Raw genomic sequence first — 25,379 nt, forward strand, 5'->3', positions numbered from 1 at the left:
TAGAGGCACACGAATATAGGCAGACAGAGGTATTCTATTCATGGATAAAAGTTCCAGCGGCAAACGCTGCAACAAACGAAATCCACTATTACAAAATAGGGGAACCACCGGATGAGTACGCTCCTTTCGAGGAGATTGAAATCCCATTAAAATACCAAGAGCACCTGCTCTGGTTTAAAGGTGCCCTAAAACACAATGATCATATTACCAGGCTCGGTCCACTAGGTAGACCAGGAGCAACGTGGCCGGTTCTAGCGAGCTACACACCACATCCAGACATTGATAAAATGTCTAGAGAAGAACTTTTAGCACAGCTAAAAACATTAATCAAAATACATAGACAATTAGTCCAATATGTAATGCGGACTGCAACAGTCCAAACAGCTGTTAATATCCCACAGCTGACCCCTCATCAGGGGAACACAAATAAAATTACACCACAGAACATACAATCATGTCTTGGTAAAACACCCATAAAAAGGGAACAAATTCCTTTCTGGTTAGCGCAGAAAATTACTCAAATAGAGGCAGTATTTCCGAATACTACCCCTATTGAGAAACACAGAATTCTGACCATCTGCTTCCAATGGGGGTCGCACCACACGTGGAGGACTGTGACACTTGGGGTACAGTCTTTGCTTCCATTTACACAAAAACACATGGTGTTCCGTCAATGGCGGTAATACCAGAAGTGCTAAAACAGATTCAGAATGAATACGGTCCAGAATCTGCTTTAACCCTTGGTATGAAATTACTGAAAGACTTCAAGCAGGTCTCGGCTATATTACTAGCCAATATAAAAGGAGAAGCAGCATCTGTGGCGATCCGCCAGAAGTTGAAGGAAACAGATATAACAGATCAACCAATTGAGCTTCCCAGAATTATAGAAAAATTTTATGAAGAATTAGGTAGAGACAGCTTGGGTGGGAAACCAGTAAAACCCCAACTACTCGAAAATCCTGGGATGGAAATAAACAATCCACTGCCAAGGAAAAAGTTTTCCAGTCCAGAGGAAGGTCTCCTCGACGGAGGGAAAGAACTCCGACTCGAGAACACCAGTCTCCCCAGAGAGAGCCCTCTGAGAAAAGATATAACCTTAGAAATAGGGATAACTTGAAGAAGCCTGATAGATATCAAAGTATTGATACACGTCCCTCTCGATTTTTTTCGCAGAAATCGGAAAGAAGAGGACGGTCAGATCCAGGAGAGCACACCAAGTCCAAAGAGAAGGAACCTGCTCAAAGTAAAAAATCTCAATTTCCAAGAAAGAAGGTAGCCAGTATTAGAGTAATCGAACATGCCCAGAATACTGAGGACACAGCTGAAAAACGAGGAGTGGGCAAAGACAATACTAGACAGTGCAGCAGAAATCACCATAGCTCGCAAGATCCTGATGAGTCATCTGGAGACAGTGGACACGAATGAATACATTCAAGTACAAACTGCCGATACCAGAGTTAGCAGCCTCATAAGATATACGAAATAACACTGCGTATAGAGGGAGATAAGACCAGGAAAATAAGGGGTCTATTTTGGGATAAACTCTCAAAAGGCTATGACATCCTGTTAGCTGAAAAAGACTAGCCCCCAGAGTTGGTCAGGGAGTGCCCTCGTGGCGAAGAAATGATTATGCCTGCCTTCTCGAATCACATTCCGATTCATACTAAATATATATACGCAAGGAAATGGGCAGTGGCCGAGGCACCAGCATTATATAAAAATCATGTAGGATGGGATGAGGACTCTCCTCCTCACAAAATCCAATTAAAAAGTCAACCGACTGCACAAAGGCAGTATCCAATTAAGCAAGAAGCTAAAAAACAAGTCAGGGAGATTTTAGATCAACTTGAATACCAGGGGGTGATTGAAACATGCACCTCTCAAATGAACAATCCTTTGTTTCCTGTCTCAAAACCGGACGATTCATATTGTCTAGTTTTGGACTACAGACACCTAAACTCATGTTGCAAAACATTTGAAGTACAAAATTCGCATAGTGCTGCACTAATGAATAACATAGTTCGTAAAAAATATAAAACGAAATTAGACATATCTAATGGTTTCTTTTGTCAAAATATTGCACCAGAAAGCAGATACTTGACCGCTTTCTCAGTAATGGGGTCACAGAAAAATTTCTGTAGGCTCCCACAGGGATTCAAGAACAGCCCAGGACTATTTTCAGCCAGAGTAACAGAGTTACTACAAATATATGATGATGAGGCATTATCTTATGTCGATGACATCTATCTAACAGATGACGACTTGGAGACTAAGAGTGAACACCATAATACTTGGTTTCGCAGCAGAGGGTTACAAATTCAACTTTAAAAAGTCTCGAATTGCCCATCTGACAGTATTATTTTAGGATACGAATTATCAAGTGAAGGAAAAAGCCTAGCGGACAACTTCTTAGAGAAGTGCGCTGTACTCCAAGCAACGCTGAAGAACTTACAATCGATTCTAGGTTTCCTGAATTTTGGAAGAACTTACATTCTAAACTACGCGGAGAGGGTTAAACCTCTCTACGAACTAATTAAACCTGATTTTAAACCAATCAACTGGACTCAAAAACACACAGAAATTTTGAGATCACTGCAAACAGACATGTTAGCAAAAACAAATTTGGATACACGTGACTATACACGAATCCTTGTAATCAAAGTCATCCCAGGAAGATGCGGATTCACGTACCTAACCTCTAATGAGGGAGAAACGGTACCAATTGCTTACAAATCACACTTGTACATACAAGCAGAAAAAACATTCAGTCTCACAGAAAATACTGTGAAAGCAGTACAAACTGCAATAGTGAATGAACGAGAACTAGCACATGGCAAAAGGATCAATGTCCTCACAGCGGAATCCGCCTTCAAGGCGCTATTCAGCCCAGTAAACCTGCCTACAGTGTCACTGGATCCGAAATGGATACAGTGTGTAAATTCTCTTGGAGCGGAAGATGTGAAATACTATTTCGCCCCGCACATGAAAAAACTGAATGATTTAACTTATGAACAAGAATATCCTCTGCCAATCGAAATTCTTCCTCTACAACAATACTCCTGTATAATCTACACAGACAGATTTGTACAGCACTACAATGTAGAAAATAAATCCTACGATGCAGCCTGCGCGATTGTTAAAGGTCGCTGGCTGTGCGGTAAATTCAGACCGAAAATAACAAAAACTGAATCAGTGAGAAACTGTTCGGCTCAGAGAGCTGAAATAAGATCTTTAAAGATGGCGCTTGAAAATGCAGAACGTGAATTCCCGACACTAATCGTGTGCGATTCGCATTTTTGCTTCAACTCTTACAATAATAAATTGCAGAGCTGGGTTAAAAATGATTACAAAGATGACACAGGTACCACAATCAAGCATAAAATGCTTTGGAAACAGGTAGTTCTTTTACAGAAAGAACTACAAAAGACTCACGTGATACACACTCTGAGTCATCAACGTGATGGCGTTCACATTGAAGGGAATTCATTGGCTAATACAGCCATTGCGGAAGCAACTAAACCGGCTTCCGTAGCCACATAAAAGCATTCAGAAAAATACATAGACGGGGAAACCATGCTGGAAGTAAAAACGTCCTTAAAAGGTGACTGTGCAGCACTACCCGTAAATTATCCACTCAATTATGCATACGTAATTGATGCAAACTCTGTTCCTTTTGCTCGAATCCCTGGAGTGGGGGATAGGGTAATTCCAAACATGAACCGGAGAAAGTAATTAATAGCTGACGCACACATGGGTGAAGGTCCAAGGCACAAACAGATGAAGGAATCTCTGACTGAATTACAATCAGAGTACTGGTGGCCAGGGATGAGCCTGCACCACTATAAATATGTAAAGAACTGCCCGGACTGCGACAGAGATCGCAGCAATGAGTCAAGCGCATTAATGCCATGGTAGGCATAATGCTGTCTACATGCAAATCCGAGTCCTATTAATTATTTAAGACTATATTCACTTAAAAAATGTGGCCCCAGCGCTCGGCTGATGCCATAACTGTTATAAAAGATCTGCGAGTCTTTATCGGTACATACGCAATTGCCATGTTCCATTCTGACCAGGGTCCTGCTTTCAGCTCTCGAGCTTACAAGGAGGCCATGGCCAGTATGGGCGTTGGGTTGCGATACTCTTGTCCATCACACCCCGAAGGGAACAGTGTAGTGGAAAGAAAAAACCGGGACATAAAGCAATCTATAACAGCAAAGGTATTAGGTTCGGGTGATGGGTGGGTCAAACATTTAATAAGTGTCCAGCTAAGTCTAAACAATTTGCCAAGAAATTCTCTAAAAGGTTTCAGCCCGTACGAACTATTGTTCGGAACTAGAATGCATGTTCATGACCTCGATAGTCAGGCATCAGTGGTAGAAAATAAGAATAAAGACTTTGACATCAAAGATCGTTTGGCTGTTTTACAGGAGTTGAATGAAACAAGAAAATCCTTAAGCAACATAAAGGTAAAGCAACAGCCAACTACCACTGAAGAGGCACCACCAGCCCCAGCAAGACCTGTCTGGATTCCAAAGATTGGGGATCTAGTTAGAGAAAAAATAGCGGTGAAGAAGGAATTTGGGCCTTCTTACAGAAAAGCAGTACCTGTCTTGGCAATCAACGGAACAAGATCAGTAGTACTACAGCCTCTTGCTGGTAAAAAGGAGAACCGAGTTGTATCAATCGACCTGGTAAAACCACAAGCATGTGGCCTATAATCGACCGTAGGCCCAGTGGACTCCCAAGAAATAACAGAATACCCAAATTTGCAACAATTCAAGAGTTTCAAACTGAAAGACTAATCACATTTGATAAACCTGCAGTGCACAGAGAGGGACTACGCAATAATGCCATGGAACTCGTGCCTCTTGAAACACATATTGAATCAGTTTGTCAAGAAACACCAGTCTACAATGATGTGGCATCAGAATGTGCTACCGAAAGACAAATTGAGAAAACAATTCCAACAATTGACAGAACTGCCTCTGGCTACTTCATCAATTTCGATAACTTTTCTGAAGATCTAAGCAACCCTGAAGTAACGCCAGAAACAAAGACTTTTAAAGAAAAAGCAACAGAACTCTTTCATCAACTCAAGGAAATTCACCTTATTTCTCCATGGTTAGAGTTCTGGTTTGGTCTAGGTGTATTTTCCCTCCTGCTTTGGCTCATCATGGTACTTTGTTTGGGAAAATTCATTGAGGGAAAATACAGTTCAATCGACACAGCAAGTCACAACATCAACTTAGTCCTAAAACCACACAAATCATCCCACGTGAAGAAAAGAGAACTATCAACAGTAAATGTCACAGCCATTCCAATACCCGGCGGGGTAGTATGGGACAAAACTGACTATGAAGTATATGGTCCGGTTGAAATCCTGAAATATCCCCACCAGTTCAAGGTTTCCTTAAGTGACTTTGGAAAACCAAGTACATTTTCTGATGATTGGGATTTTGAAAGTATAAATAATATGATGTCTGATTTAGTGTTGTCAGCAAGATTTACAGAACATGATTATTTACAAGGTTTGTCTAATTATGAACAAATGTATTGCTTCTCACATTACGGAGACCATTACTTACATAAATCTGCACAAAATATAACCAATGGGAACATTGTGCTACTCCACCTAAAAGCAGTTCTAAAACATTCTATGGGAAATTCCAGTACTTCTCAGGGTTTAATACAAGTAATGCAGAAACGTTTTATTATAAACTGTTGGATAAAACAGGATTGAAAACAATGTTGACAAATACTAAATTGATATATTCAGAAGCATTTTATGAAAAAATTGTTTTTGATTTTTGGAAAAATAACATTGAAACAAAAACCATCTGGGGTACAAAAGATTGGCAGGTACAAGGCCTAGAAGCATTATTCCGAGCCTGCATGATCCCAGAACAAATAATGTTCTTAAATGACACGATTCACCAAACAACCTGTCTTGGCCTAGCTAAGATTAAAGACCTTAACAAACCGTCTATTCCAAAGCCAATACCTGATAATGCAACAACAGACGTTGAAATAGACGTATCTCGAATTTTACATCTAAACAGAACACATCCTGATTGGAAAAAGTGGTTAATCTGGCCTACTGACATGAATAACTGTCAAGATAGATTCCTGCACAAAACACAGGGGTTAACAATGTCCAGACCAGACCCTAGATACTCCCAGAGACAACATCCAGGGATAGTAACAACATACAGTGTAGGGAAGCTGTGCCTTGAATGGCTAGAATCATCCACACTGGCAGAAATTAAGCAACACTTATCTTTACTTAAAGATGGTGCTGATTTGCACGATTTCATTCTGGGACCTCGCAAACAGCGTCAAAAACGTTTCATAGCGACCAGTATATATGCGGCTTACAACGAGGCTTGGAAAGTAACTCAAATTGAAACAGCTGAAAAAATACGAGAAATTGATCGTATTAATTTGGAAAAATCACTTTCTGTTGTAGACAATGGGTTAATGACTCTGTCCTCCAGAATGTATTCACTGGACAGTATTGTATCATCTGCTATAGATATAATAGACAAAGACTTGCTAATGTTACAGCATGGCCAGTCACAATTGCGTTCTATTGTACAGTTAGGCTGGACGCTGCAAAATCTTCGTTCAGGCTATGTGCCATGGCGTTTAATCAACACAACGTCATTATTTTCCATCTTTAACCTTTCTGATAAACAAATCAGCTTGGCACAGAAAGGAGCAGACTATACAGTCCTGAGCATCGAAAAACTTGAGAGATTACCATTGACAATGTCAGAAAGTCCTGTCATTGAATGGATAATACACGGGATTATCACAATTCCGATAACAACTTTCCGATTTAAAAATTGCCTTGAATACATACCGACTGGCCAGTATGAACGATTGGGTAAAGGGTACATTAAGTCAGCATGGAAATTACCATATACACACACATGCTATAGTGACAACAACAAAAATGTATTTCTTAGTGGTGAAAACTGCAAACATTCACTAAGCGGTATACTTTTGTGCCAAGGTATTAATTTACACGGGGCCTGTGAAGGAAATTCAAAGAACCTTTCATGCCACCAACATGTCACACCTGCAACGCAGATAGAGCCTTTCTTTAAGCAACTCTCGAACGGGAGTTACATTCTAATAACGGATCACAGCTGTTGTGGCCTTATGCCAGGGAAAGCATATCTCGTACAAGTAACTTCCATGGTCAAATGCTGTATGCAAGCATTGTTTCCAAACGGCCCTGGAGACTCCGAGACTCCCATATGGCCTCGTTTAAATGTCTCTTCTATACGAATTGATACTTTAAGCAGAATGAAGTCTGTGCTTTTGCAGACAACAGTGCCCATCACGTCATCAAAAGAGACGTATGATCTCCAAGTTGCAAGGACGGCTTCGGAGATTCATGACCTTTTATCAACAAAATTGCCCCGTGCATTTCACAGAAATACTTAGCCAAATTTTAAATATGTCAAAGGCCATAGGCATCCCAGGCGTATTTAAGACGATTTTTTCGGGACTGTTAACACCATTCAAAGCAATTCTGGGAATCATTTCCAATTTTGTCCATTCAGTCTTTGGCGGCATACCCCTGATTTTGGGACTTGTAGCAGGTATTTTATTTTTGACCCTCCTGCTCCGATATGGCAAGCCAAAACACAGACATGACTCTGGCAAGGATGGAAGAAACAATCCTAGCAGTACGCTACCGGGACCGAATAACTAGAGTCCTTGGATTGGCCAGGCTGAGAGATCTGAACATGACCTAGTTTCTTTCATTCAGACCTATATGGCAGACCTGCATCTTACCTGTGCTTCGATGTATGCTATGCGGAGATGAATGCGTGTTGGACACCTGTCTTGCACTTCCATCAGCAGTACCAATGGATATTGATACTTTGCTAAGTCCTGTAACGGCTCACGCACTGTGTTGTCCCCAGCGGCTACCAATCCTGATGACGGCATTCGTTGAGACTCCTGTGCTACGACTAGGTGGTGACAGTGGAGCAAGAAATAAAAGCAACATCACCCAGGTACGACCTTTTGTGAGCATTGCTAATCCAGACACCGATGATAGCAATCATTCTCACACCTGCCAGTTTACAGCGTTATCGAACTTGGTCGAACTGTCACCTGATTTTGTAGACCAATTCTTTGAGAGCCTGTCTGATATGATGTTCTCCCCTGAACAGAAACAATATTTTTTTTTAAACATTCCGACTCACAGCGTTCCCATGAACTCTGAATTCGGCCTTCAGTTTTGATCAACAAAAACTACTGAAAAGCGTTGGAAGTCTAATCCCCCGTTCCCCATGAAAAGTTTTTTTTTTGGTTTGAACATTTTTCAAAAATATTTACCTTTTTCTGGCACAAATTCTTTGCTTAAAGTAGAACTATTCATAAAGAACAGAACTTCTATTTTTAGGTAAATCTAGAGACAAAATAACTTTACCTCAGCCTCTAGCACATGTTACAGCAATTGCATTTCTATGTGATGAAATTATCTCGCCCTTCTTTTCTGTATAAAGAGATATTTCATGTGTAATTTTTTTCGCAAAATCGTTCACTGATTACATATGCTATAATTTTGAATGATTTCTATGCTTAAAGACGTACAGTACCTATATTTCCATGTATTTCAAATACGCCATTTCAAATGCGAATATGTATTTTGGGGTGTTAATGTTACACATACATCTTATTGCTTTCGTTTTTAGTAATTTGATGGACATAAATTCGTGGAGTGGGTGTCGTGTTCTAATCTAGGACCCCGATCAATACTGTGACCTTATGCCCCTATACGGCTATAATCCATTCATACCCCTATAATGGCATAAACCATCTGATCCATATTTTCAGCCATATTTCTGAAACTCGCCTCTGCAGCTCATTATAGTAGATGACACAGCAGAAGCCACTATCTTAGATTCCTAGATTACACTCAAGATAAAACCCAGCAACCTGGGAAAGCCCTGCTTGCTATGTTTTGATTAGTAATAGAACTCTAATGAGCACTGAAAGGATGATCACTTCCTAGTGACATCCTTATTGACGTCTTATGTCCAAAAACTTACGTCAAACAAGGCACCTTTCAGGTATAAATATTACCAACATTGCCTTAAGCAAGCGCGACGTCGATAACGATGGTGTGGTGAATACAGGAGCAGAACAGCTGTCCCTTGCAGAGCCCAGCAGATGCGAGAAGCCCACGGACGCTGCCCCTCCTCCTCCTTGACGCGCTGAGAAAGACGCTGTCTTTTCTCATGCCGATAAAATCCAGCTCCGGTGTTTCCAGCCTACTCTTGCGAGTGACTGGAATATCGAGTCCTGAAAGGAGATACAAGACCTCCAACATTCTATTCCAGAGGTATGGTGTTGACTAAACCCTTAGAGAGAATTCTTGCAGCAAACCAACTTAACTAAACTGCTACTTACTTACTCCCTTCCAAGTATTAGGCTTAGGTCAGGTACATTGGGGTAGGCGTAGTTAGAAGCACAAGTTGAGTACGTTAGCCTAATGTATATATGAATGTATATATTTTATTCATTTTAACCATTGTATGGCTAAGAAACCATATCAATGCTTTTACAGTATTATTTCGCAATCCTCCTTTTACTGTACGCACTTTTTATAATAACAAGTCTTGCAATTGTGGCAATTCATTTCTCTTGCATGAGAAGAAAGACTGTTCAATAAATAATACCTTTTATTGAAAACGCCCGTCTCTCTATTCTCTGCATCTTGGTGAAAGTAATCTGCACAACTGTCTGAGTGAAATAGCTGTCTATTGTTTCACACGACTCTAGAGATTGACTCTTATTCTAAGGAGCAAAGTTGTCATGTTTATGCGGTTGTTGGAAAACTGAATCCCTTCTTGTCTGAGCCAGGGGAGCTGATCACTCCCTATTCAGTCAAGAAAGTTTCCAGTGACCTCTGAGCTAGTTGGTACAAACCCAATTAAGTTTAGCATAGTCAGTAGAGACCTGGAAGACCGCACTTCTACGTCTACTCTGCTGTTTATGTTATTCCAATTCGCAGGGCCTATAGGGAAAATAGGAACTACACTTCAGGGGCAGGTAAGGAATCCACTCGGTTGGGCTCGTTTCGTGCCCCTCCTCACATCCAGACCCTTAGCTGACATTGCGGAAGAGGCTGAGCTGACTTTGTTTTCCTACGCAAGACGACTCCCAGATTATCCTCTCTCTCTCTAAAGCTAGTACCGGCATATCATCCCCCCTTCAGCTAGGATTAGGGAGAAGCTTTGTGAAATTTGTCGCTTTGAGGTAATTGTTGCCCCAAATGTAGGATGTTTGAGATGCCTTTGTTTAGATTGAAGTAGGGGTCGGAGATCAGCGTGTCTGGGTATTTTCTAATTAGGTTGTGTTTAAATTTTTTGACTGCGTTCTTAGATAGGTTAGTTGGGTACTTTATGACATAGGAGTTTATGCCTGCTAAATTTAAATTTAAACTGGTTCCAGCCATATTTACTGAGTAATGTTAAATACTTTCTTGGTGTGTTCTTACAGTTATGGCCTCAATTTGATTTCATTGCCTGTCTTTTGTTGTATGCAGGTCTATTGTCGTTCCTGTCGGTAGATATCTTTCCTATCCTTTGTTTCCTTGTGTCCCAATTTGATGTATCTTCTCGCCCCCTGGGTCATGTTTTAAATTGTAAACGTTTGGAAATTATCCTTCCCTGGAATAGATAACCTATTATTCTATGATATTTCACAACCCCATTTGTAATTATTGGAGTTATACTTAGTCATTCCAAGATGGCTGCTGTTTTAGTCTCAACTAGTAAGTGAGGGTCCTTTTCTATTTCTATTTCTTTTTCTATGCCCAGTCCTCTTTCTGTTGCCCTAGCCAGTTTGCAGCCATTTGGGAGATCGGGAAAACAGAACAGGTTGGCTGGACAGGGAAATTAACAAAAAAGTTCTACAGACACGCAGTCAATATGTACCACGTGACCACTGGATTTATATTCCAAACAAATTTATTTTCTTTTTTACTGAGATTGTCAAAGTTTCAAAAGCACAGGCACAAACAAAAAATCATCACAACAGTGAGTTCATGTATACAGTATCTACAAATATACACATTAACAAATGTACAGTACTTACAACAACGAGTCAAACGAAGCAAATAATAATAACACACCAAAGAACAGTAAAACATACAGTGATCCAAATAAATTGCAGTTATATACAGTGCAAAATTAGTGCATGAAACAGAAGAGAGAACCAGTCCTTAGAACTATGAAACCAAGGGACAGGCGGGATAGATGGAAAGGAGTGCCTGCCTGTCTACCAAAACCTGTGGTCCAGTATTTATATGGGGTTGCACTGCTAGGGTCCAAAGTAATAAGGTGAATTATATCCTAGCGGCACCCTTTGAGATTGCCACAGGGTGGGAGTGTCGACGCGTTTCGAACCTAGATGTTAAAGGTTCTCTTCAGGACAGGGACTGGGGACGGTAAATCTGTAAAGATATACGGGTTTGGTGTCAGAATTGTATATCATAGTACTATAACGATCTACTCTGACTCCAAAAGAAAGGAAAAATGATTACCTGCACAGGGGCACAAAAGTTGCCGTAGTGTGGGTAAATCTCAATGAGCAGTCAATTCTGAAACAACATACAAAAAAGTACTCAGCACGATGACAAACCGGGGTGTCTGGGATGTTTAGAGCAACAATAGAATAGCACAAGGCCTTAGAGAATGTGAATCATACCTGTAATTCATACAGTGATGGACTGAAGACGTGATGCCCGCCAAGCGGTGCACACTCGGGGTGGTGAACGGCTCACATTTTGCAGCGCAGGTGTTGTTGGCTGAGTGAGTAACCACAAGAGAAGGATTCCCAAGGTTAGCAAAACTACTGAGTGTTAAGACCAAGTTTGACCAACCAGTCACAGGCATGGAGCAAGGGAAAAAATTCCTACCTGAATTCAAAATAGCGATAATGGGGGCGCCTGGTCACTGAACCAAATTCAAGCCGGCAGGTGGTTTTCGATTTAACCGGGGCCCGCTACAAAAGGAATGGAAACGATTAAGTATAGATCTCGTGGTCTGATAGCCGGCAAAGCTAACAGTACAGAAGGACGCAAACAGTTTGCGCGAGACACTTACTCGTGTGGAAGGAATCAATCAGTCGTTTCCAAAAGAAATTCAGTCTGTGGATAAGGCGCGGCGCCTTAAAGTGGAGTATTTAAAACAACCGGGTCATGAGGCTGGTGGGTGTGTCCAATGAGGGACTACTATGGAATGCTGGTAGATGTAGTTTGAATATACCACGCTCGCAGTGAAACAAGGGAACACAATTCCACAATTGTCCCAATTTGAAGACATCTAACATTTTCCATGAGGGTCAGAATTCATCATGATCAGCACAACAAACCACAAGTAAGAAAATACATTCTCATTGTATAGTCACATAATCTCAACAATAACATTGCTGCTTGTATAGATGGTTCATCACAAAAGCACATCGTGAGCGTATTTACAACACCAGTCTAAAGCCTGGAGAAGGCACATATTCACAGATTATAAACAAGACTCTATAATCCCATGACCAGGATAATCATTGTGTCGGAAAATGACTGTTAGAAACCAAACAGCTGTTTGGAATTAGTGAAAAAAGAGGAAACAAAACAGTAAAGAAGTGCAGCACAGCCAAGCTCAACAGCATAGATCGAGAAAAGTTCATAAACTGGCAATTTCGGACATTTCATTCAGACCGGAGTTGGATGTATCGAATTTTAGTATGAGGTACGCCTCTTTTTGGGAAAGGCGAAGATCAGGGTCACCACTGCCACCCCTGATAACAGCTAGAACTGTCCATCTTATGTCATGACAGGAGTGTTTTTGTTGCAGGAAATGAGAGACCAGGGGTGCTGTCATGTTTTTGTTGTTAATTCTTGAGCGGTGTTGGATAATTCTTTGGGAGATCGAGCATTAAGGTGGGAGTAGACCTTCACACAAGTTGGCCGTGGCAGTATGTAGCAAAAAGAAGGCAATCCACTTTTATAAAGAGGAAGTTGGTGGTAAAGGAATCAAGCACCACTTGTGTACCAAGGTAGACAATGGTTGCTGTGCATTTTCTGCCTTGTGTTTGCTTCACATCGTGTTTAGGTCAGCAGCGGCCGCCATTTTAAGGTCAGGCAGTCAGCAACGTGGTGCGCTGCCACCTTATGGGGAGATCACATGTATTCATCCAACAAATATCAGTTTAGAGGAATTGGAGCTGCACTCACGCAGTGCAAAGTAGAATAGCTTTGCCTCTCTGACTCAGCAATCTCGTTTCATGGCTCCTGGGGGCATCCCATCAGCAGAGAAAAACCCCACGTATCGGTGGATGTTTGGTACTACCAGTGGGGCCTCAGCTGGAATAAGATAAAGTAAAGCAATAAATCGCTGAATCAAGACGCACGGCCCTGCAGGTGGGCGCTGGGGCCAGAGATAGTCCCAACAGAGGGTGTGTGGCACGATTAATGGGGTTCCAAACAGCAAAGTCACTCACGGTCTCGCGGTGCGACTCGGCTCCACTCACTTTCCATCTATTGCGGACGGGCCCATCTTCTTCCTGGCGACAATCACTTTGCTGCGGCGACGCCACAGATTCCGTAGCACTTTCAGCGTTTCCAGCGAGGAACACACTTGTCGAGGCGGGGACGGCACATTGGACGATCCTCTTTGGGTTAAGCCAAACAACCCGGCTATTTGCAGCGGGCAGGCGAGTGGATATCGGGTGGGTGGCGGGGTTTATAGAGCCCTATCTGCCTAGCCGCCACCTCTACTCATCAATACAAGAACACTTTAATGTACCCAAATTTAAACTATCCAGGATGGGAGGCAGATCAGTTCCAGTCAGTCAGTCAGTCATAAGCTTTTATTCGATATGCAGAGATATCTTATAAGCACATTTACAATACAATCATTACAGTATACAAAAAAAAACATGGCTATAAGAAGTCAGTATAAGAACTCATTAAAAAAGATAAAAGGACATGAAGTGCCCGTTAATAATTTAGCTAAAAAAGGAATTAAACCGCTACTGACAATCTCTTACAAAGAATAAGCCAAAACTGTTTTAAAAATGTTGCTGTTCCACACACAATGGAGGGGGAAGTGTCCGTAGTTAGGATACGCAAGGCTTCTAGGTAGCTACGTGTACCCATATTTCGGCAAAGAGGTTTCAACCAAAAACTCCTAGGCCTTGCATAATCCGGGCATTCAAATAGGACATGCGCGATGGACTCAACCCTACTCGGGCAACATGCACAATTGGGGGAAGTACGGGCCGCTGATGTCCATTTTGATACCACAGCACCCAGCGGGAGGGATCCAACTCTAAATTTAAAATAAAGGGCTCGGTCAAAGGGGAGGGTGATCAGGTCTAGGTAGGGTTCAAAGGCCACAATATCTTTGATTTGTAAGAAGGCGACAGTGGACTTGCAGTGGTTCGAGTTTGTAATTAGGCGCTCCGCAGTCCATTTCCAGAAAAGCGCCTTGACAACTTCTTTTGGAGGGGCTGAGCGTGATGACCAACAGTCCCCTAGTCCGATCTTTTCCAGAAGCTTTTTAGTTTCTCTTAACCATCTTATCTTAGCCCAACCCCCCAGACTCATTATTTCCCCCAGGCCGTCAGCGTAGGATTTTAGCTCTTCACCCCTCCAGATTCGTGTCCATAGCAGGAGCGGGCGAAGCTGGGCTTGATCTTTGATGTTTTTACAGCCCGTGTCCAACAGCACTGGTACAGATGGTGTGCTCAGTGGAATAGAGATAAAGTATTTTAGCAGCTTACTCTCTGCTGTGGCTAGGGCATCCAAGCGGCAGTGGCCCCACAATTCTGCCCCATACAAGGCTGATGTCACTACTTTGGCCTTGTAGATGTCGATTACTGGGGTAAGTGATCTCCTAGGTGAGGCCCGGAACTCCCTCATGAGAGCTCCTCCTACTCTCCTATGGTTGAGGACCATTTTATCGATGTGATTTGCCCAAGACATCCTATCCGTAATCCGAATACCGAGGTAATCGAATTCGGCCACTTTCTCTAGGGGAACCGAGTTAAGTGTAGGTGGGCGGCCCAGTTTCCTAGGTGGGTTTAGAACTAAGTATTTTGTTTTGTCCACATTTATTATTAAACCTTTAGCAGCACAAAACTCCTGAAAACGCGTTAGCAATTTCTGTAGGCCTTGGGGAGTCTTCGAGATCAGAAGCGTGTCGTCCGCAAAAAGCAAGGTGGGGATACGGACTCCTCCGAGACAGGGGGCGTCAGCTGGTTCTTGTTGAAGATGTTGTACCACCCCATTCACATATAGTGAAAATAGGGTGGGCGCCAAGACGAAGCCCTGTCTTACGCCTCTGGACACTGGTATCTTTTCAGTGAGCTCTCCGTTTTTACCCCAGTTCCCTATCTTGGCCCCTCACCTTGGAACTCACTCCCCTCAGTTATCCGGAAAGAAACGGTTACCACCCGTTTCTGCAGGTCCTTGAAGACTTGGTTGTTTAACCAGTAACCTCTTTAAGCTGCTATACATTCACCCAGTCTGCTCTGGAGCGGGGAAACCCTTCTTGGGTAGCTGCCACGCCTTACAAATTCAATAAATAAATAAATAAGGGGGCGTGGCCAAGGTAGCCAACATGGCAGACGCGGCTTAGAAGAGCTCCGTCCCGCCGATCTGATATCCTCATAATTATCCTGCTTCTCGTTCACCTGACCGAGTCCCGACGAGGTGTCCTACTGCGGAAGGTGGCAGGCGGGCCCTGAGTGATTTTGGGCTAAATCGGAGGTCCGGAAGGCCGGGAACCTAGTCTCGAGATGGAGCGGCCAGGGCAGAGATAAGGCGCCGGGGACCTCGAGTTTCGCGGGCCCCGGCGGTAACGACCGACCAGCAGTGAGCAGCGGTGAGCGGGAGGTGCCTTGGGTGAGTCGGTGCTGGCGGTCCCTACGCGGACGAGGCAGTCTGCACATCGCTGGCGTGAGGCACCGGAGTACACCTGGCTGCGGCGACCGTGTGATTAACCCCGGGACACGACGGAGTGTGGGCCTGGGCGACACGGGGCAGCCGGGACCTAGATTTTGACGGTCTCCCGAGGCAATCTTTCCCGCGGCACAACTGGGGCGAGGAGGAGCTCGGCAGAAGGTGAGCCACCCTAAGAGACAGTGAGTGGAGGCCCAGTGGAGCAGGGGGAGTGGCAGGGCGGACAGCAGGACCCCGGCGGTCATCTCGGACCGCGGCGGAGGCAAGAGACGGTAGCAGCATAGCCCTTCCCTGTTGTTGGCACTGAGTGCAGTGCACCGGCCCTTCCTCCCCCCCATATCCTGTGGGGGTGTGAGGAACTGTACACGACAGCCTGTGGGCCGAAACTGGGGACCCCAATTTGGACCACAGGGTCTGCCGCATTGGGTCAGAGACGCCTCTCATTCGGAGGTCGCACCGGACCGCGGCATAGGTCTGGGAGGGCGCCCTGGCCACAGAGGGAACGGCCTCCACCGGGCACCCAGGTGGCTGGATGGGGCTACGACAGACTAGCCTATATCACGGAGCTGATCCACCCGGACCAGGCAGGGTTTATGCCGGTAGAGCGACGAGACATAACATCAGACGCACGCATGTAGCAGTTGAGGCGATTGAGAAAACTGGGGTCCAGGCGGCTCTGTTACTGGCGGACATCGACAGGGCCTTTGACTCCCTGAGTTGGGTCTACCTCTTTGCACTTCTCCTGCGCCTTAATTTTGGGCCGCACTTTATGTCATACTTGAAGTTGCTGAGGACAACCTCGCAAACCTCGGACTCAAGCAACAGGTCAACACCCCCACCCACTACGCCGGCCACACGCTTGACCCCGTCTTCTCATCCAGCAAGCACATCGCCTTCAGCCACTCCACCGGACTTCACTGGACCGACCACAGCTGCGTCCACTTCAGCTTCAGAAAAACCACTACCCACCACCACCCGCAACAGGTTCCTCACAGAAGCTGGAGCAAGATCACCGCCGACCAGCTCACCACCTCCCACAGCCAGAACCCACCTGCCAGCACACCGGACCCCAACGAAGCAGCCCGCAACTTCACGCAGTGGCTGACAGCCTGCGCTGACGACCTCGCACCACTGAAGAACCCTCCCAGCAAACCGAGAAGCAAGAAGGCCCCCTGGTTCACCGACGAACTCAAGGATTCCAAGAAGACCTGCCGCACCCTCGAGAAAGCCTGGCTCCTCAACCGGACCACTGACAACATGATCGCCCTCAAACACGCGACCCGAAAGCACCCCCAGCTCATCCGCACCACCAAGAAGAAATCACTGAAGGATCGACTGGACAACAACGCCCACGACAGCAAGGAACTCTTCAGCATCGTCAAGGAGTTCTCCAACCCCAGCACCGGCAACAACGACATCACCCCTTCACAAGATCTCTGCGACTCCCTCGCCTCGTTCCTCCACCGCAAGGTTGCCGACATCCACAACAGCTTCGGCACACCATCCTCGCACCCTACCGTCGAACCAACGCACCCCGCCACGACCCTCCGCACCTGGACCACAGTGACCACCGAAGACACAGCCCGAACGATGAACACCATCCACTCCGGATCTCCGACTGACCCCTGCCCCCAACACGTCTTCAACAAGGCCGACTCCACCATCGCACCCCAACTCCGAGACGTCATCAACACGTCCTTCGACACCGCCACCTTCCCAGAGAGCTGGAAGCACACCGAGCTCAGCGCCCTACTGAAGAAACCAACAGCGGACCCCACCGACCTCAAAAACTTCTGCCCCATCTCACTCCTCCCGTTTCCTGCCTAAGTCATCGAGAAGATCGCCAACAGACAGTTTGCCGCCTTCCTTGAGACGAATGGATCCCTCGACCCCTCGCATTCCGGTTTCAGAGCCAACCACAGCACCGAGACCGCCCTCATCGCAGCCACCGACGACATCCGAGCCCTTCTCGACAACCGGGAAACAGCAGCACTCATTCTCCTGGACCTCTCCGCCGCGTTCGACACTATCTGCCACAGCACCCTAGTCCAACGCCTCAGCAACACCGGCATCCAAGAGAAGACATTGAAGTGGATCATCTCGTTCCTCGCTGGAAGAACACAGAGAGTCCGCCTCCCCCCGTTTCGTTCCGAGGCCACCGAAGTCATCTGCGGCGTCCCGCAAGGATCATCACTCAGCCCCACCCTCTTCAACGTCTACATGAGACCTCTCGCAGCCATCGCACGCCAACACAACCTCAACATCATCTCCTACGGCGACGACACCCAACTGATCCTCTCCCTCACCAGAGACCCCGACACCGCCAGAACTAGCCTCCACGAAGGGATGAAAGACGTCGCCGAGTGGATGAAGAATAGCCGCTTGAAACTGAACTCAGACAAGACGGAAGTCCTCATCCTTGGACCATCACCCTCCGCCTGGGATGACTCCTGGTGGCCCCCAGCCCTGGGCACCGCCCCCAAGCCGACAGACCACGCACGCAACCTGGGCTTCATCCTGGACTCCTCCCTCTCGATGACCAGACAAGTTAACGCTGTCTCCTCTTCTTGCTTTCACACCCTCCGCATGCTCCGCAAGATCTTCCGATGGATCCCGATCGAAACCAGGAAGACGGTCACCCAGGCCCTCGTCACCAGCCGGCTGGACTACGGAAACACCCTCTACGCCGGAACCACAGCCAAGCTACAGAAAAGACTACAACGCATCCAGAACGCCTCAGCCCGACTCATCCTGGACATCCCTCGACGCAGCCACATCTCCAGCCACCTGAGGAACCTGCACTGGCTCCCCGTCAACAAGAGGATCACCTTCAGGCTCCTCACCCACGCACACAAGTCTCTCCACAACCTAGGCCCCAAGTACCTCAACGACCGCCTGACCTTCCACACGCCCACCTGGCAGCTACGGTCCACCAGCCTCGCCCTCGCCGCCGTACCACGCATCCGAAGAGCCACCGCCGGAGGCAGATCCTTCTCCTACCTGGCAGCCAAGACATGGAACTCCCTCCCCATCCACCTTCGGCTGACCCAGGACCACCTCCCCTTCAGGAGACAACTCAAGACCTGGCTGTTCGAGCAGTAGCGGCCCCCTTCCCCCAAGCGCCTTGAGACCCTGCCGGGTGAGTAGCGCGCTATACACATGTATTGATTGATTGATTGATACGGACTTGACGGCCTCGGTGAGGGTGGCAGGTGCTACATCAGCGGCCTTCCCCATTGGGCGAGGCACCTGGCAGGGGTGCCCCCTCTCGCTGTACCTGTTCGCTCTGGCTTGGAGCCGCTGGCGGCGTGGGTTAGGATTGATGCACAACTGCGGGGATTCGAGTGGCGGGTCTGTTGGACAGGATTGCATTATATGCAGACGATGTCCTGTTCTTACTTACGGAGGTGAATAGAACGGGGCCAAGAGTCTTGGAAATCATGCGAATTTTCGGTGAAGTGTCGGGAGTGTACCTAAATCCGCGTAAGTCTACCCTGTGGGTGCTGGGCAACCATGGTGGGATAGGACCATGGGCGTCAATTCTGGAGGTAGCAACAGGCGGTCTTAAGTACTTGGGGGTGTTTTGACAGTCATGCCCGCTATTGCTTGGGAACGCAACATAGTGCCGGTCTGGGACCGGGTTCAGACGGAGATGAAGTCCTGGTCTCGCATGCCACTCAACCTCTACGGTAGGTCGGCTATATTTAAGATGGTTGCCCTTCCGCGCCTTTTGTACCAATTACAGAATTATCCTTATTCGATTTCGCCAGCATGGTTTCGGCAATTCAATTCAGCATTGGATCGGTTCCTGTGGGGGGGAGGGGCATTGCGAGTTGCCTTGCGCACCTACTTTTTGTCCACGTACTGTGGGGGGCTGGCGACGTCGGATATTTTGTCCTTCTATCAAGCATCCCACCTTCTTGTCTTGAATGAATGGTGGTATGGAGACAGGGAAGACCCAGCATATGCCCTCGTGAGATATTTGATGGACCCGGATACGCTACATACAATCTTAAACTCAGCGCGATTGAGAAAGGGGCTGCCGAGGGCTACCCAGGTGGTTTTTCAAGTTTGGAGACAAGCGCTGCGTCGTATGGGCTGGTGGGGTAAGCTCATGGAGGAGACCTCGCTCAGGCACAATGGGCAGCTGCCGGTGCTGGCGTCACTGCCAGGATTTCGGGGCTGGGATTCTATAGGAATCTCCACATTCGGACATGTCCTGAAGGGCACGACCCTTAAATCCTTTCAGCAGCTCAGCGAAGAATATTGTATGCCTCGAACGCAGTTCTTTAAGTACTTACAGTTCCGTTATGCCCTGGCACCCACGCTGGAGGGACTAGACTCCCTGCCCGAATTCAGCCCGATAGAGGCAAAGGTGTTCATGGGAGATCAGGCAGAGAAGAAAATTTCCTGCATCTACCAAACGCTGGTTACACATTGCTCCTCCTCTCTACAGTTACTGCGGAACTCTTGGGTGAGGGATGTGGGGGACCTAGAGGAGGAAGATTGGCGTGAAGCCCTCGAGGCCCCTAGGGGAGCAGCTATAGCCAAGCGCCTGCGTTTTATCCAGTTTAAGTACCTGCACAGGGCGTACTACACCAGGGAGAGACTGTGGCGAGCGGGTCTGATTGAATCCCCTGCATGTCTGCGATGTGGTCATGAGATGGGCACTTTCATGCATACAGTGTAGAGCTGTGGTGGTTTGGCTGGATTTTGGACGGGGGTGTGGGACTGCTTGTCTGAGGTGCTGGGGTGGGATTTGCCTCATTCCCCCAAACTTGGGCTCCTTCATGTCCTGGACGGTGTGGGTGGCAATGTTTACAAGAGGCGCCTACTCTTACTGGGTCTTACAGTTGCAAAGAGGGATGTGGCGCAGGTTTGGAAGGACCCCCGGGCTCCCAAAGTAGTAGTATGGAAGAAGGGCCTTGATTTTTGTATGGGGCTAGAGCGGCCAATCTTCAAAGCCATGGTTTGCCCTAGGAAACATTACAAAATTTGGAAAAGATGGGCGGACTACAAGGGAATGTGGCTGGAACCGCCTGCACAGATAAGAGACAGAGGGACTGATGTGAGGGGAGCGGGTGGGCAATATCGTACACGCTGTTCTATGTATGCAAACCTTTCTACAGGAATAAAGAGACATTGTGCTGGGGGGGGTCCGGGTTGGGGGGTGTGGGCCACTAAGGGGGGATTGGTGAGTGGGGATTCGGGGGTATGGTATGAAATGTTATTTGGATCGCTGACTATGCTATGTAATTACTGTAGTTCCTCTGGGGTACGGAGTGCTACGTTGATGTGCGGTCAATTAATAAAAAGAGTTGTTAAAAAAATTAAAAAAATAAACAGCTACCTTACACTCAGACCACCTATCACTACAAACTACAATCGCAAGCAAAAAAATGAAAACAGTCCATAGCATTTTTTAAATGGTGGTTAATCTATGAACTTCTTTGCTCCATTTTCAGGTTCCTCTCAAAATTTTGAATTTTTTTTGTAAGAGCATAAAGATCCGCTTCTGTCCAAGGAACATAATCTTGTAATATTAATTCTGAAACTGCCCCATTTGCAAATCACTAGTTGAATCCTTTGCTTTATTTCCTGACTCTAAAGCTTTTTTTTAAATAAAATCCTTTCTTCCATCTTTCTCTGTAATTCTTTGAATCACTCCATTCAATGTTCTTGTCTTTTCAGCTAAATTTAAATATGATCCCTTAAGGGTGTTAAAACCAATACCTTTATTTCATCAATTGAAAACCCCATTTTGTAATTTCTCCGCACATTCTTCATTTTACTGATATCTAGCCCACACTCATCAGCCAATCCTTCTTTTGTCATATCTTTTATTTTCACAACTTGCTGAATCCTTGATCTAGTATCTAATTTTATCGATGCTCTCTGACAATAATCTGTTCAGGTCAATTGTCCCTTGTAAAAGTCCCCCAAATTAAAATTTTAAAATACTTACATTAATAGTTCTCTCAATAGGAGTTTTTTTAAATAACCATAGTAGTAACAAGCAGATCAAATGGCAGTAGAAAAACAGCTGTAGATTCTCCACTAGACTAGTACTAAGCAATGCTGTCATTGTAATTTCAGATTGGGCACTCGCAACCGCAGACATAGTTGGTTCCTGTGATAGCACACCCACACTATCTCAAGCAGCGCCTGTCTCTAGTGCTAAAACAGCAGATCTAGGTTCCTGCGTCTGTATTTCAACTGTATATGGAAGAGGTCTGAAGTTCAAAAGTTAACCTCGTCTGAATCTTGATTTTATTTCTCTCACTCCCTTCATTGGTCATCTTTTTGTGTGCTGTCTCTTTGACTACTGCCGGAAAAACTCTCACTCCCCCATCATATACTCTCACCAAAATCTTTCCTGATGACCCCACTTGCTTTCAGGCCACTGTCTAAATAAGCCTTTCACCTGCTTTGATATCTCTTTCACTCCTTGTCTGCAGCCATCCTACCCCATGTGTTCAATGCTTCAAACTGTGACCTAGGTGGTGGCTTTCTATCATTCATAGTTTGTCTAAAGAAGTCTAACTTTCTAATATTTAAGGTACCGTCTAATGGAAAGAGAAAGTATTAGTCTGAAACATTATATTCATGCCATTCAGAAAACCAGAACAAACAAAACAGGTGATGGACCGAATGTGGATCAATGTCGCACATTCATCCCAGTCCAAAGATCTGGGCCCAAATCCATCGTTTTTTTGCACTCCACACCACCCTGGGTTAGACAATGGTGATATGCAAATCGGCTCTGACCCTGTGCCCCATGGGAACAGTCCAGTCCGAACTACAAAAGCCATGTCCTTCCCAGAACGGAATCAAGCATCCGAGGACCGGACCGGTTTCGAGGTAACACCTCTCATCAGCCCGGCTAGCTTGACTCCAGTGGTGTGGAGTGCCTGGGACCCACGTCTGGGCATCCCCAGCGCACTTATGGCGGCAATTGCAAACAAAACAGGTGATGGACCGAATGTGGATCAATGTCACACATTCATCCCAGTCCAAAGATCTGGACCCAAATCCATCGTTTTTTTGCACTCCACACCACCCTGGGTTAGACAATGGCGATATGCAAATCAGCTCTGACCCTGTGCCCCATGGGAACAGTCCAGTCCGAACTACAAAAGCCATGTCCTTCCCAGAACGGAATCAAGCATCCGAGGACCGGACCGGTTTCGAGGTAACACCTCTCATCAGCCCGGCTGGTCCTCGGATGCTTGATTCCGGTCTGGGAAAGATATGGCTGTTGTAGTTCGGACTGGACTGTTCCCATGGGGCACAGGGTCAGAGCTGATTTGCATAAAGCCATTATCTGACCCAGGGTGGTGTGGAGTGCAAAAAACAATGGATTTAGGCCCAGATCCTTGTACTGGGGTGAATGTAAGACATTGATCTACATTCTGTCCATCAAATGGTTTTTTGTAATTTTCTCCCTGAGTGTACTGGGGTAGCTCAGACGTGGGTCCCAGAGCCTCCACACCACTGGAGTCAAGCTAGCCGAGCTGATGAGAGGTGTTACCTCGAAACCGGTCCGGCCCTCGGATGCTTGATTCCGGTCTGGGAAAGATATGGCTGTTGTAGTTCGGACTGGACTGTTCCCATGGGGCACAGGGTCAGAGCTGATTTGCATAAAGCCATTATCTGACCCAGGGTGGTGTGGAGTGCAAAAAACGATGGATATAGGCCCAGATCCTTGTACTGGGGTGAATGTAAGACATTGATCTACATTCTGTCCATCAAATTGTTTTTTGTAATTTTCTCCCTGAGTGTACTGGGGTAGCTCAGACGTGGGTCCCAGAGCCTCCACACCACTGGAGTCAAGCTAGCCGAGCTGATGAGAGGTGTTACCTCGAAACCGGTCCGGTCCTCGGATGCTGGATTCCGGTCTGGGAAAGATATAGCTGTTGTAGTTCGGACTGGACTGTTCCCATGGGGCGCAGGGTCAGAGCTGATTTGCATAAAGCCATTATCTGACCCAGGGTGGTGTGGAGTGCAAAAAACGATAGATTTAGGCCCAGATCCTTGTACTCAAGTGAATGTAAGACATTGATCTACATTCTGTCCATCAAATTGTTTTTTGTAATTTTCTCCCTGAGTGTACTGGGGTAGCTCAGACGTGGGTCCCAGAGCCTCCACACCACTAGAGTCAAGCTAGCCGGGCTGATGAGAGGTGTTACCTCGAAACCGGTCCGGTCCTCGGATGCTTGATTCCGGTCTGGGAAAGATATGGCTGTTGTAGTTCGGACTGGACTGTTCCCATGGGGCACAGGGTCAGAGCTGATTTGCATAAAGCCATTATCTGACCCAGGGTGGTGTGGAGTGCAAAAAACGATGGATTTAGGCCCAGATCCTTGTACTGGGGTGAATGTAAGACATTGATCTACATTCTGTCCATCAAATTGTTTTTTGTAATTATCATTCAGAAATCCAGGTTCATGCAAAAAAAACAATGTTCGTCATCATTTCATAAGCATGTGTTACCTCAGCAGGTAATTTCTGACCCTCGTTAGAAGGTAGGGTAGAGGCTTTAGGCTTTTTCAATGGAGCACAATATTTTCGCTCAAAAGAATCCAAAAATCACACAGAATAATCTAGCAAACAGCAACCAAGGCTATGCGTAAGGTCAACCAATCACAACATGGCTCCATCAGCAACTTGCCAATGGCAACACAACTTTGTGGTGCCGTTTTACCTATCCCAGCGTGGTTTCCCGGCTGACTAACCAATCAGTGCGACTTTTAAGTGAATGAGAAAAACAACTGCAAAACTTTTCTCTGTGAACTTTAAATAAATAAACAAAACAAACCTTGTTTGTCAAGCTAAATAGTAGGAAAATCAGCAAATTTGAATAAGACAAATCTCATGAACGATAAAAACAAGAGCAAAAAGTTAAAGAAGGTCAAATGAAGGCAAGTCTGTTTGAAAACCCAGATAAAACATCACATATTAAGGTAAAGAAAAGATGATAAGTGTTTTAATATCCAGTCAGTATGAGCCAGAAAAATAGAACTGGGCCTGTGAGGCAACTCCCAGTAAAAGCATTATAGGACGCAGTAGCTCCTGGCTCCTTAAAGGGGCAGAGCATATTTTCACCTCTCTACACGTTGAGTCTGATTGACTGATTTTTCTTTCATATACCTTCTGTTTCACTTCATGCAGGTAGGAATGTTCTACATTTATGGCTATCAGTGAAGATCTTATGATGCACTAATCAGTTTACACATTTTGATCCGCTTCAGCAGTGTCAAAAATCCCTAGTTTCTATTAGCTCAAGAGAAAGCATTGGATGCCAGGTGACACCATGACAGACTAAGGACAGCTGAGCTGACAGAATTTGTACTCCTCAAAATGAGAGCTCACATGGTATCCCCCTCCAACC

The 25,379-nt window shown here is 45.8% G+C and overlaps 1 protein-coding gene across 1 annotated transcript in view; it reads right to left on the reverse strand.

Annotated features, from left to right (window-relative positions):
- Window positions 1-25,379, reverse strand: part of FBXO47 (F-box protein 47) — a 1,324,472-nt gene that overhangs the window by 719,119 nt on the left and 579,974 nt on the right. The gene's annotated exons all lie outside the window — the stretch shown is intronic.

This window comes from Lissotriton vulgaris, chromosome 5, assembly GCF_964263255.1.
Source record: "Lissotriton vulgaris chromosome 5, aLisVul1.2, whole genome shotgun sequence".
NCBI lineage: Eukaryota > Metazoa > Chordata > Amphibia > Caudata > Salamandridae > Lissotriton > Lissotriton vulgaris.